Source organism: Nycticebus coucang, chromosome 10 (genome assembly GCF_027406575.1).
Source record: "Nycticebus coucang isolate mNycCou1 chromosome 10, mNycCou1.pri, whole genome shotgun sequence".
NCBI lineage: Eukaryota > Metazoa > Chordata > Mammalia > Primates > Lorisidae > Nycticebus > Nycticebus coucang.
This window is the reverse complement of record NC_069789.1, coordinates 6,891,833-6,905,668: the sequence shown is the minus strand read 5'-3', so window position 1 is coordinate 6,905,668 and position 13,836 is coordinate 6,891,833. Positions and strand designations below refer to the sequence as shown.

At 44.4% G+C, this 13,836-nt stretch overlaps 1 protein-coding gene across 2 annotated transcripts in view; it reads right to left on the bottom strand.

Annotated features, from left to right (window-relative positions):
- HOPX (HOP homeobox) overlaps positions 1-12,416 on the bottom strand; it is a 34,880-nt gene extending 22,464 nt beyond the window's left edge. For both annotated transcript variants that reach the window (XM_053606211.1, XM_053606212.1), the window contains exon 1: positions 12,087-12,416. The gene's annotated coding sequence lies outside the window, so the exon portion shown is untranslated. The remainder of the gene's footprint in view (positions 1-12,086) is intronic.
- Positions 12,417-13,836: the final 1,420 nt, after the last annotated feature.

The window sequence follows — 13,836 nt, the reverse complement described above, 5'->3', positions numbered from 1 at the left end:
ACCTTTCCCTACCGGTGGAGATCTATGTTGCTTCCAGTCTTTTGCTATTGAGAACATTGCTTCTCTGAGTATTCTGCACATGTCTTCTGAGCCCCCATCGGGGGTTTCTCTAGGGTGCCTAGTAGGGGTAGCACGCTGGCTTATTGGGTGTGGGGCTGTTTCGCTTGACAACATAATAGCTTGTTTTCCAGAGTTGTTGAACAAAACCACCAGCAGCGTGTAGCACTCCTTTTGTTCGACATCCTCATCAACACTTGGGTTGTTCAACTCAGTTTTTGCCAGGGAGGATGGGTATGTTAGCCATTTGGTCCCTCCCCTTTGTCTAAGGTGCATCTCAGGTTGTCTGAGATACTATGACTCATGAATGATGTTGTTAACTGTGAAAAATAAAGAAAAAGCCAGAGCTACCAAGCATTTTCCTCTCCTCCTCATCCTTCTACCCAAGGCACCAGAAAGAAGGGAGTAGGTGAGATTTTGTTTTGTATTTCCTGAACCAGCCACCAAGTGGTGCTGTCAGACAAGCACAGCTTAGTTACAGCCAGAGCTCTTGACTGCTGGAAAGAGAGGCAAACAGAAATAAGGAGCTTTTGAGTATATAGCATTAGTCATAGAAGGAATGTTTATATACTTATAGTGGATAAATGATATGTAGGGATACCATTTTATTCCTCATTAATAAATTAAAATACTAAACTGGTATAGAGTAATAAAAAGAGCACTGGGCAAGGAATCAGAGTTGGATTTCAATTTTAACTCCTACACTTAATAGTCACATGACCATGACGGCATCATTTAACCTATTTGTTTGTTTATTTTGAGACAGAGTCTCACTATGTCACCCTCAGTACGGTGCCGTGGCATCATAGCTCACAGCAACCTCAAACTCTTGGGCTTAAGCGATTCTCTTGTGTCAGCCTCCTGAGTAGCTGGGACTACAGGTGCCTGCCACACTGCCCAGCTATTTTTTTGTTGCAGTTGTCATCGTTGTTTAGCAGACCTGGGCTGGGCTCCAATCTGCCAGCCTTGGTGTATGTGGCCAGTGCCCTACTCACTGAGCTATGGGCACTGAGCCCATTTAATTGATTTGAAACTTAGTTCTTCTCTCTGTAAAATGTGGCTAAGAATCTCCTTCCTTGCCTATTTACTCCAGTTGTGAACCATTTTAGCAAAGCATAAAATGGCATACACATTCCCAGAAGTGTTATGTAGAGGAATGGACACCATGCTTGCAAAGGACTTGCTGATTCTTATCCCATTAAAAGGAAATGCTGAGAACAGGACAGTCTTCTGGCAAGCCTAGGGACGTTTTGTGACTTGGGGACATCAATGCTTAGTACTTCTTCCTGGGGGTTGTGGGGAAAGAACATGTGAGGAAAGAGCACGTGGCAGTCCTTACGCATTCAGTCCTCCTATGTAATCACCTGAACTCTCCACACCTGTTGTGTATAACCTTAATAAATATCCATTGCGGAGGGGGCTCTGGGCTACCCTGCACTTAAGGTTAGCCCGCCTCCCACAAGCTCATACTTCTAATCCACGTTATTCCTGGTTCCTTTCTGCAGTGACCGAGACCATGCCTTAGGGGTCGAGACAGTGTTATACTTTTCTTAATCCAGAAAAGTGAAGGTTTTGGACCGGATGGCTTCTGAAACCATTGCTCTTCTAAAATACTGACCATCTGGGCTGGGCGCAGTGGCTCATGCCTGTAATCTTAGCACTTTGGGAGGCCAAGAAGGGTAGATTTCTTGAGCTCAAGAGTTTGAGACCAGCCTGAACAAGAGTTTGAGACCCTGTCTCTAAAAAAAATAGCTGGGCCTGTGGTGGGCACCTGTAGTCCCAGCTACTCAGGAGGCTGAGGCAAGAGAATCACCTGAGCCCAAGAGTTTGAGGTTGCTATGAGTTATGACACCAGGGCACTCTACGGAGGGCAACAAAGTGAGACTCTGTCTCAAAAAATAAATAAATAAATAAATATGCTATCAGGGTGACTTGATTTAAAATAATCATGTTCTTCCTCATTAACAGTTTACTGATATCATTGACCTAAGAAAAGTGAGTAGAGAGGTCTATTCTGGGCTCTGTCCCTGATTTCCTGAACACTTTGTACCTAGTTTCTACTTCAAAGGACAACTGAAGAGGCTGTGAAACATTTTAAACCAGGGTACTATTTAATATTCAGCCTGTCAAATTAATGTGACCATATAGTATCTCATCCTAGAACACTTAAGAGTATAAGGTGTGCTATTAATAATGATACCAGGACAGCAGTCATACAAGCCTCCCAGGCAAACTTGGACATCTGGTCCCTCTATTGAATATAAATGTTAAATTTTCTCACTTAGATATGGGACAGTAAAAACGCTCCTGTTGAACTTAGTCATCTCTAGTGCTGGATTAGCAAGATGTTAGGTCTTTTAGGATCTTAGAGGACAGAACAACATATACCTAACCACAGTGATGAAGAGGAGGCTGTTTTTCACTCTTTAAGAAAGCTCTGGGGTGACAGGTAAGAGAATACACTACAGCTTCAAATTTCCTGACCTGGGGCGGGGGGTGGGGGAGGGTGTTTGTTTTGTTTTGTTTTTGCAGTTTGAATATGTAGGGTAGAAATTTGTCTGGTAGGATGAATAATGCTTGGGTATTATTAGCAGCTCCACCTGCTTTGGGTATTGTTAGTATGGTTGTGCCAACGCTTAGTAAATGTGAATATCCATTACATCTCAAATAGAGTCCAGTCCTATGATCAAATATAAACAGAGGAACAAACACAGTTTGTCCTAGAGATTTCTATGGGGCCCAGCCACGTGCTCAGGGCTTTTCAAACCAGATAATACAGAAGGGGTCAGATTTGTGGAGCAAATTGAATTATCAGATCTAGACTTTGAAAATGCCTGATACCCTAATACTGCGTACTCCAATAAATGGGACAAGCAGATTTCTGCTAAGAGGAGAAAAGTCTCCATATTTTAGGAAGAGAATCATTAAACCTAAAGAGAAATTTGCATCACTAAGCTTGAAAACAAATAAACCGATCAACCTTCTAAATAGTTTGTGGGGAGAAAATGGCCTGCATAAGTCAAAATGGCAACTAATAAATACTCCTTTTGTGTTTTAGAGTGTGTTATTAATTTTTGATTTCCCACTTAACTTTCTAATTACATTTTGTTTAGGAGAACATTAGTTAAATTAGTTAGAGTTAGAGCCATAGAACACAGAATAGGGAGATATATTTGCTGCATGGATGAGAAAACTTGCTTAAAAACCTAAATGCCAACGATTGAAATCAGTGTGGTTTTAAAAACTCTCATACAGATAAGCCACACACAGATAATACAGAATCAAGTAGATAAAATTGTCATAATGTTTTATAGACATCCAATCACTTTAGAATGTTAAAATTTTCTGGCTAAAAATGTTCTCACTCCCAGTGGTTTTAATTCTGGAGACGTGATATCATGGTTGATTTTTTTGAAGAGATTTGCTGGGTCTATAATATTTTTGCCTGAGCCCAAATTACGTAAGGAGATACATTAGTTAGTACCCGAGTGGCATTGCACGTCTGATCAGATTTCAGGGCTGCCCAATCATACACCTTTCTGCAGGCCATTGTACCCCCCAAGCAGGCATAGCTTCCTCAGGTTAGTTGTGTGTTTTGGAAAGAGTCCCTGAGAGAATGGGATTATCTCTCTGTCTACATATACATTAGTTGGTTATTGTTTTTATAGTCCAGCTACGATTCTCATTTTATGACTACAATCAGGTGATGGATAAAATGATAGACAGCTGGTGGTGCCTTGCAGAACTCCAGATTACACCAAAGTCCAACCACCCAAGTTCCTTGTTGCTGTGCTACTCAGGTATATGGCCCTTATTTTTCCCCTACTTGAGTTGTTTTTATGAACAGGTGTTCATCTAATGGGATGAACAGGATGTGCAGCTATAACCAGCTCATTAATATCACAAAATAATTGGAGAGGACAAATACCATAGAAGGCCCAGCTTTGGGGGTAAACTATGGACCTACAGAGGATCACTTCCTGAGCTTCGGACATAATGTTGCAGAAAGAAATGGGGTGGAGCTTCAGAAGACCCAGATTTTCCTTCCAGCTCCATCTCTAGTTAATTTGGACACCTCACTTGCTTTGGAACTCCATTTCTTCATCTACTAGGGAAGCTCTTATCCTGCCCCACCTACCTCACGGTGTTGTCATGGGGTTCAGTGAGATGGATTACGTTTATGAATGGCACTATAAATTATAAACTCTATATAAATATAAGGTATTAAGGTTCTAATCCTGCTTTCCTAATGACTCAGGATATGATATTGAGCAACCAAATGACATCATGTTTTGCGATCATTAAAACGGCCAAACATTTTAGAAACTCTACTCAACCTCGTGAGTAATAACATTTCTTAGGATAATTCACTTGTTTTGTCCAGGTAATTAACATTTCCGGAATTCATGAGGCCAAGTTTAAGACAATGATACTGAAAAGGGGAGATCACTGAAGATTATGGTCTTTAAGTTGCAGAAAATTATTTCAGTCACTCTGTCTCTTCTTAAAGTTATCCTAAGGAACCTGGAGAAACCTCCAAATGTTTGACATACTAGCTCCAAACTTGTGATGTCAAGTCTCCATTTATCACAGGTCAATATTTCGTATCGTTAAAGAAAATGGAGGCCATCTAACCCACCTCTTGCTCTTCCCCATCTCCACCAAGCAGAGCTAAAGGGTGGAACATATATAAGGGGGATTTATTATAGCATCTTCGTGAGACTCGGAGGCAGGACAGATGGCCAATACTAGAGGACTCAATTAGTAAAAGGTGGATAAAATTAACAGACTATTGAAAAGGTACTAGAAATATCATCAACAATGTAGGTAGCTCTTAAAAATAGAGTATTGAGTGAAAAGAATGAGGAGGAAGAGGAAAACCAGGAGAAACAGAAAGAGATCTGACCGGAATTAACAACTACACTAACTCAGCACAAGCCTAGAGACCAAAAAAAAGCTTTAAAAGTTAAAAGACTGACAGACTGCCCCATCTTTCAGAGCTTGCCTGTGTAATGCTTTCCAATCTAGTATTTTGTGTGTGTGAGGAGGGACTATGTCACAGCTCCCTTAAAGTTCTTCATGCCGCAGCCACACCCATCCCTAGCTGTGGATTTTCATTCAAAGGACAAGGGGAGTAGCTGGTGGTTGACCTCTGTGACCTCCCTGCATACTTTTCAATGCCATCACTCAGTAGCTTTGTAGCCTTCTGTTGTCCAAGCTAACCAACATCAAGTCCTTTTGCTGCTCCTTGAAGATCTGCTTTTCCTGTGGTTTCGTCATCCAGGAGCCCTGTTGAGCTGGTTCCAAGGACTCTCCTCCCTTGTAGACAGTAGAAGCCTGAGCCAGGTTTGCTAATCAAAGCGAGAGGCGGCCTCCTTCCCTTTCAAAGTGGATGCTTCCTTCCCTCCCACTTCATAAATCCCGGTTCTAGCCATCTCTGAGGGGTGCCTGTCCACTTCCCAGGAAGAACGTAAAGAATACAAAATTAAATGATAGCCGCTTCCAGTATTCGTGATAGAATCGAAGTTTTTTGTGAAGCAGATTTCACTTTTGGGTACCAGCAAACTAAAAATCTGGAAAGGGTTGAAGGGACGTAAGTGCTGAGGAAGCTTGTTTATGTAAATTTCCTTAGGGAGAAGCTACACAGGAAGGAAATGAAAACAGGTCAACAAAGACCAGACTGTCTAAGGCACATCTGTCATGATCTTGAGAATTCCAGGAAATTTCCATCACAGGCCCCCCAGATAAAATGGCCAGAATGACAGCCATTAGTTTTCTGCCCAGTTTACACGCCGAGAGATTTGAACTGATCAATGTCTGCCTTGGGTCTGTTTGTTTTAAACACACAAGGGCAGAGCAGTTTGTTTGTGAAAGATCTGGCAGGATTTTCATGTTTGGTCACATTTTAGCGGAACTACCAGAAACAAATTACAAGAAATTATGTAGGGATGGGTAAAAATTAACTGCTCTACTTTTTTTTTTTTTTTTTGCAGCTTTTGGCCGGGGCTGGGTTTGAACCCACCACCTCCTCCGGCGTATGGGGCCAGTGCTCTACCCCTTTGAGCCACAGGCACTGCCCTCACTGCTCTACTTTTAATAGAGCTTCCACTGGTACCCAGACATGGCTAAGAGCTTATAAGAGCCTGAAGCAAATATCAGACAAATTCCCCGGATCCCAACATTTAGTGTACTGAACTTTCTGGTGAGCCAGGACATCCAATACACCAGTTCTCAGTCGGGGCAGCGTGGATACAATGCTTCCCATGGTGACCTTCAGGGAGAATAAGAGACTTGGCACAGGCCAGGGGAGACCTGAGATTCCAAGCAAATTGCTTTACTCTCTTCTACCTTCATGAATTGCATTCATAGGTGGCCATATAGTTTAGGTATTTTTGCTCAGACCAGGTATTTTTGAGAGTAAAAGGATATGCTATTAATAATCCCACCAGGACAACTATCTTTCTGGCTCTCTCCCACCTCAAAATTCCATTAAAGGTAAGAAAATAGGACCCAGGTTCCCAACACCAGACCTGTACTCTGTTCCCCAGGCTGCACTGTCTTCTGGCAGGACTTGTCCACACTGGAGTTCTGGGGAAGATCATTCAGCATGTTCCTAAAAGATAGATGTTGGCACTTGCCCAGCACATGAAAAGGACAGCCTGCACCTGCTCGGTCCAAATCCCAAACCACAAGTGTGTTCAGAATCCACAGTGCTGAAATGCCAAATCCACACCAGGCCCCTAGAGGGCAGGGGTGGCCGGTGGGCAGGCCCAGGAAGACAGCAGAGGCACGCACCCTGATGAGCCCCAGGTTACAGCATCAGGCTTGTCTGCGCCTCTGTCAAGCCTGTGTGCTCCACTGGCCAGTGATGCCCAGGTGAGATGGCAAGATGGGTGTGGTCAGGACAGGCAAGGGGCTGTCTGGGGATCTTCAGGTGTTGGTTATTAAGGGGGTGGTTGAGTGTTGTTGTTGTTGTTGTTTGAGACAGTCTCACTCTGCTGCCCAGGCTAGAGTGCCCTGACATCTACCATAGCTCACAGCAACCTCAAACTCCTGGGCTCAAGCAATCCTTCTAGTTCAACGTCCTGAGTAGCTGGGACTATTGGTGCCTGCCACGGTACCCCGCTAGTTTTTTCCCCCTATTTGTACATATTTATTTATTTATTTATTGGAGGCAGAGTCTCATTTTGTCACCCTTTATAGAGTGCCATAGTGTCACAGCTCACAGCAACCTCAAACTCTTGGGCTCAACTGACTCTCTTGCTTCAGCTTTCCAAGTAGCTGGGGCTACAGGTGCCCGCCATGATGCTTGGCTATTTTTTTTTTTTTTAGAGACAGGGATACCATTTTAAATCTTCATTAATAAATTAAAATATTAAATTGGTACAGAGTAATAGAAAGAGCACTGGGCAAGGACTCAGAGTTGGATTTCAATTTTAACTCCTGCACTTAATAGTCACATGACCTTGGAGGCATCATTTAATTTCTTTGTTTATTTGTTTTGAAATAGAGTCTCACTATGTGGCCCTCAGTACAGTGCTGTGGCATCACAGCTCACAGCAACCTCAAACTCTTGGGCTTAAGCGATTCTCTTGCGTCAGCCTCCCAAGCAGCTGGGACTACAGGAACCTGCTACAACACCCAGCTATTTTTTTTGAGAGATAGAGTCTTGCTCTGGTTCAGGCTGGTCTCAAAACTCTGGGCTCCAGCAATCCACCCACCTTGGCCTCCCAGAGTGCTAGGATTCCAGGCGTGAGCCACCTCCGGGGCCTGTGGGTGAGTGCTTTGTAAATCGCTCTGGGCTGCAGGCCACCCTTCTGTTGCTGATCTCACCTGTCAGACTTGTCTACTGTCCATATTTAGTGCACTTTTTATTTTATTTTATTTTTTTGTAGAGACAGAGTCTCACTTTATGGCCCTCGGTAGAGTGCCGTGGCCTCACACAGCTCACAGCAACCTCCAACTCCTGGGCCCAAGCGATTCTCTTGCCTCAGCCTCCCGAGCAGCTGGGACTACAGGCGCCCGCCACAACGCCCGGCTATTTTTTGGTTGCAGTTTGGCCGGGGCCGGGTTTGAACCCGCCACCCTCGGTATATGGGGCTGGGGTCTTACCGACTGAGCCACAGGCACCGCCCTTAGTGCACATTTTAAAAGTCTGAGGAAGCCATCAGCACCATCCAAAAATTACCCTGGGCTTTATAACACAGCCTTAAGAAAATGTCCCGAGTGACCCTTTAAAGTAAGCCGTTCACACGGAGAGAATTCGGAAATAAAGGTGAAGGGGAAATGCTTCAAGTCATCCGAGGAAGGAAGAAATTCTGTCGCTTATACAAACCTGTTTTATATCAGCTGTGCAAACCCTGTCATTTGCTTTCAAACTCTGAATGGCGGGAAGAACCATTTGGCTTCCAGTGGCCACCCTGGGTAAACCAGTGTTGGCTGCCACCCCGATGCCAGCAGCCTAATCCTTTCCCCAGAGCTGGAGTCCTGAGTCCGGGGGCTCAGGACAAAGCTCACCTTCAACCTCTCCTCCCCACTGCTATTCTCACTTAAGTGGCCTTCAGATGCCCTGGGCTCCCGCCACCTGCAGACCCTGCATTACATACTGCCACGCCCCTCTTCAGAGGCGGGGCCAGAACCACAGGCAGCTCCCACTTTCTGTCAAGAGCTGCTCTTACAAGGGTACATGTGAAACTTAGTAAATGTGGAATGTAAATGTCTTAGCACAATAACTAAGAAAATGCCAGGAAGGCTATGTTAACCAGAGTGATGAAAATGTGTCAAACGGTCTATGAAACCAGTGTATGGTGCCCCATGATCGCATTAATGTTCACAGCCATGATTTAATAAAAAAAAAAAAAAAAAAAAAAAGAGCTGCTCTTGGCTCGGCACCTGTGGCTCAAGCGGCTGAGGCAGAATTTCTTGACATTTTGTCTCAATGTAGTAAACTTAAGGCAGCTCTCCATTTTTCAGAAAGAGAAATGAAATGCGGCTACTTCTGATGACTACAAATGCATTTAACAAAGATGAGACAAATTCAGGAAAAGAAATCTATGAGGGCCCACAAGGTGGTTGCCTACTGTAGGTGATTTGAAGAATTCTGCTGAAAATCTACAATCTTGATATATTTGCCCCTTGCAAGTCGCCTGGAATTCTGATCACAGGAATCATATGTTTTGCTTACAACTTTGATTCTCCCGATTGCCCCACTTTAAAATTCAAATGGTAATCACATTCATATAATAGTTCAAAGAACTCTCAGATATGCTGTCTTTCTGGAAGCTGTTTAATATGCCAGGGAGGGGACAAAACTCATTAAACAACTATGGTCTATTAACACATAACTTCAATTCGTTTTCCAGAGATGGGCAAACCAGGGTCTTGAGAGAATGAGACCCCAGACATGACACATTTGGATTGTAGAGGAGATAGGAACCATCCCCAAACACGGCCCACTGGCCCCGTGCTCCCACCTGACCCTCACACAGGCACCTGCACCCACACAAGTGCCGAGGAGGACGTAAGGGACAGATGGGAAGGACAGGAATCATAAGGACAATCTTCACCCACTCATGCCTCTGCCTGGGCCTGACCTGGAAATCCTAATTAAAAGACCCTGCATGCCAAATAGACTCCTGATGCTGAGAACTCCTGCTATTTCCTGAAAGAACAACTTGGCTGTCTCCCAGAGCAGAGCGCCTAGGGTGTCCACTGAGATTTCTTTTCAGTAATGATAATCCTCTTGCTTATGCCAGACATTAGGTAGGGAACAAAAGGAAGCTTTAGTTTTGAAACATTCCTTTTCACCAGTTAGCACGATCCTTAAGCACCTTTGGGGCCCTGACTAATTCTTCCAGCTTGCTGTCCCTGAGCGGGTCTGGCTCCAAGAATTTGCCTGAGGGGCTGCCTACCCTGTCCAGTTGGAGCTGAAGATGGATTTGAGGACCCAGAAGCAGCCTCTTGCTCCTCCCTCTGAGATTCTAACGCTGTACTCCCCAGGCTTCCCCGCCTCACCCTGCTGGGACTTGGTGGCTGGGTGCCCAGAGGCCATCCCCACCCTCTGTCTGCACTATCTGTCCTTATCTGTCATGTGAAGGGTTTGGGTTTCACTAGTTTTCATCCCTAGCTACACAATAGAGTTGCCTGGGGACTTTGAAAACACAGGCCAGGGTTATACACCCAGGGATTCTGATTTAACTGGTATGGGGTGGGGCCCGATACTGATACAGAACTTAAAAGTTCTCCGGGTCAGACAGTCGTGATGTTAGATGATCTCTGGGGGGCCTTCCAGTTCTATAAAAGTCTATGATCTTGTCTGGTCCTTGTACATGATTTATTAAATTTAATTTTTCCCCCAAATGATCATCTTTTATTTTCAGTCTGTTACACAGGCTGGTTTTTGGAAACGCTTTCAATTATAAAAAAGAATTATATTGTCAAAGTATTATTTGCTGGGGTATAATTATCATATAATACTGCATGTTTGAAGTGTACACTCTGATAAATTTTCACATATAAGAAACTGTCACCACAGTCACAATAGTGAACATATCTATCACCCTAAATAGGTCCCTGTACCCCTTAAAAAGTCCCCCCAAAACTCTGCTCCCCTGCCCCCTTCCCTAAGCAACCAGTAATCTGCCTTCTTTTACTACAGATTAGTTTATATTTTCATTTTATATGAACAGAATCATTCTGTATGTTCTATTTTTTTTTTTTTTGGCCTGGTTTCTTGCTAGTTATACCCTGGACTTTAGATTTTGAGCTCTTTAAGAAAGAGGTTCACCTTTTATTTCTTTTCTCTTCCTCCCAGCTCTCAACTTGTCTTTGCTGAGAGTAACCCTGGTAATCCTTATTTGCTTTGATTGAAATAGGACCTTTATAAACGTATAACTGGGCTTCAGTGTGGTGGTCAAGAAAGTGGCTGCCAGGTGAAGGGTTTTAACTCCCCATAGCCTCCCTGGAGTTTCCTCCATCAGCAGCTTCAACCCAGTTAAAAAATAATGCATAAACTTACACTGGAGTCTTAAGTTAGGAGCTGTGGGTTTCCAGGAGTCTAGAGAAAGACCTGAAAAAGGTCCTGGGCTTCCACCAGATTCTTGACCAGAGGGATGAACTATGGAATTAGTGGCATGCTCTATTCCTTACAATATCCAACATGCGTTTTGTGAATATGTCATCGGATTCTTCATTCTCGACTCTCTGCTCTTCCTTTCTCCTCCCTCCGGCCTCCCCACACCTTTGTCTTGTTCTCTGCCCACCCTGGTCATACTCAACCCTATTGGTCTGAGACAGAGCCCTGAGTGCTATGTCTTTCATTCCTCGTCTCTTAAAGACCTTCTCATCTAAGCTGGGTGGTCTGCTGGACTTTTTCAATGACTTTTATTGCACCTTAGTTAGCCGTGCACCCCGAATCCTGGTACACCATCATGCTCCAATATCACAAACCTGCATTTCCTCAGAACCACAGAGCTTGGGATTCCTTTTCATTTAAACAAGATCAATGTTTTCATTGTTATAAATAAGTATTATGAGAACCAGAAGAAATAATCAATAGCAAATTCGAAATCGAGTCACTTCTGCTCAATCCAGACATGCCTCCCTCCTCCCCTACATCAAGCACAAAGCATATTTTTAAATGATATTATGCCTGGGTTTAAAAGCCTGAGGTGTAGAATCACAATAATCAGTTTCTAAGTGGTAAAAATAATAGTCATCTGGCACAAGAGCTGGTTTCAAAGTGTCTTTCAGAAATAGCAGAGAATAAGAAAAATATCTCATCTGTGGCCAAAAGACCAGCAAGGATGATTCTTTGCTCAAAATTCACCTCCACCCCACGCGTGTTTGCAAACACCCGGCAGCGTTTTCTCGCTCCCTGCTGGGGATAAGCCTTTTATTTTTACCCTCCCTTTCACCTTTACCTCTTTCCAACAGAAGAGCAAATAAAGTAAGTAGCTACAGCATTTTGGTCTAGTTTCTACCCAAGTTCATTCCTCTGCATTAAAGGCAAACCTCTGAACGGTACTTACGTAGAGGAGGCAGGGCAAGCTCTGGGTTGGGAAGCTGCGTTTGCTGATGCCAGCTTGCTTAAATACCAGGCTGGCTGACGCAGGCTGCCGATAGCACGCCTGTGAGTGCACGCTCAAGCAAGGACCTGAAAAACCTGCAGCGTGGGCAAGAGGAGACTGAGAGTTTGCCGAGGTCACATCTCTCCTGGTTATTCAGGTTTGATATTCAGGCGGGGACTTCTGAGAGTCTCATGGAACTTTCCCGTCACTACCCTCTCGTCTCTGTCCTCTTTCTGAGCCACGTGAGATTCTCCTCTAAGATGGGATGAGAGAGAAGTGGCTGAGACAAGAAGGGGGAAGCTCAACAGGACCTTGGACCCTTTCACCAGCTTCCTTTTTTTGAATGGGCTTCCAGGGAGAGGTTGCCTCATTGCAAAGCGCAGGTCTGGTGCGGTTGATTTCACAGCTCTGCTGGCTGGATGCCAAACGCAGAGCCTGGACCACTGCCCAATTAATGAAAAGTTGTTTTCTTTCAGGCACAGAATGTTCAAATAAATGAGGGTGCAGGAGGGAGATTCAGGCCAGGATGATACAATTTTAGGTCTCCTTCAAAAGCTATTTTTGTTTCTTTCCCTCCGGTACTTCCCTCTGGTCTCCTCCTCCCCTTTCCTTGTGAATGACATTCCTAAAGATTCCCCAAAGGCACGTAAATAAAAACCCAGTGTGCGAGCAAGCCCGTGGGAAGGTGCACACCCAGTGTGTGAGAGTTCAGTGGCTCGTGTGACCATCCGTGGAAATGTCTCCAAAGGCGAGGGTGTGTGTGTGGGTGTGAGCACCGGCTAGTGGGTATTTATCTTGATTTTATTTGATAAAATAGATACAGGGTTTAATAGTCTGTTGCGGCACGCTAAACACATTAAGTGAGCATGATTTTTGAGGGGATGAAAAAAGGGAGGTGGGGGTTTTGGTGAGCTCACTCAGGGGACTATCTGTGCGTGTTACCAGTGTGCACCCCAGATCCACGCACCCCGTCGTTTTCACTTCGCTGGAGAAAGAAAAAGTTCTCTGAGGTCTCTTGGGAACAATGGCCAGATGGGAAAGAGCAGCGATCATTCAGGATATTTCCTTCTCTCTCAGGACAGGGAGGAGTGGCTATAAAACGTGCATGGGAGAAAGAGGGGACGGGACTAGGTTAATCCAACCCTGGTTACCAGAGGAATTCTTTTGTCTCCCTCCTAATTCATTGCCTCACTTCTGACTGTTCTATGGCCAAATCTGGATTCTTGCCCTCCTGGATTTCTTGAATGCAGGACTGTGTCTTGTTCATCCTTCGACACCCACAGGGCCTGGCACAGATTATTCTGACTGTGACAAGGGGGATGAAGCCGAATCTAGAGAGATTGCGCACCAGGCTCTGTGTGTGGGAAACACTTTGCAGAGGGTTTGTTTGCGTATTTAATCTTCAGCTCTGTGAGTTCATTTCTTATTATTTTTGTTTGACAGATGAGGAAACTGAGACATAGAAAAATTAAATAACTTTTCCAAGGTCACAGTAGGTGGTGGAGATAGAATTTGAATCCAGTTCTGATTCCAGAGTCAGGGTTTACACTCGGGACTGATGTATACCAATGCTTAGAAAGTTGCCTAAGAGTCTTTTCACATGTCCTCACTGGTTTACTTACCGTCTGTCTTCCAGGACGAGATTCCCATGCCCTGGTGACCTCATCTGCCTTCTCCACCCTTGCACCCCCAGCACCCAGCATAGTGCTTG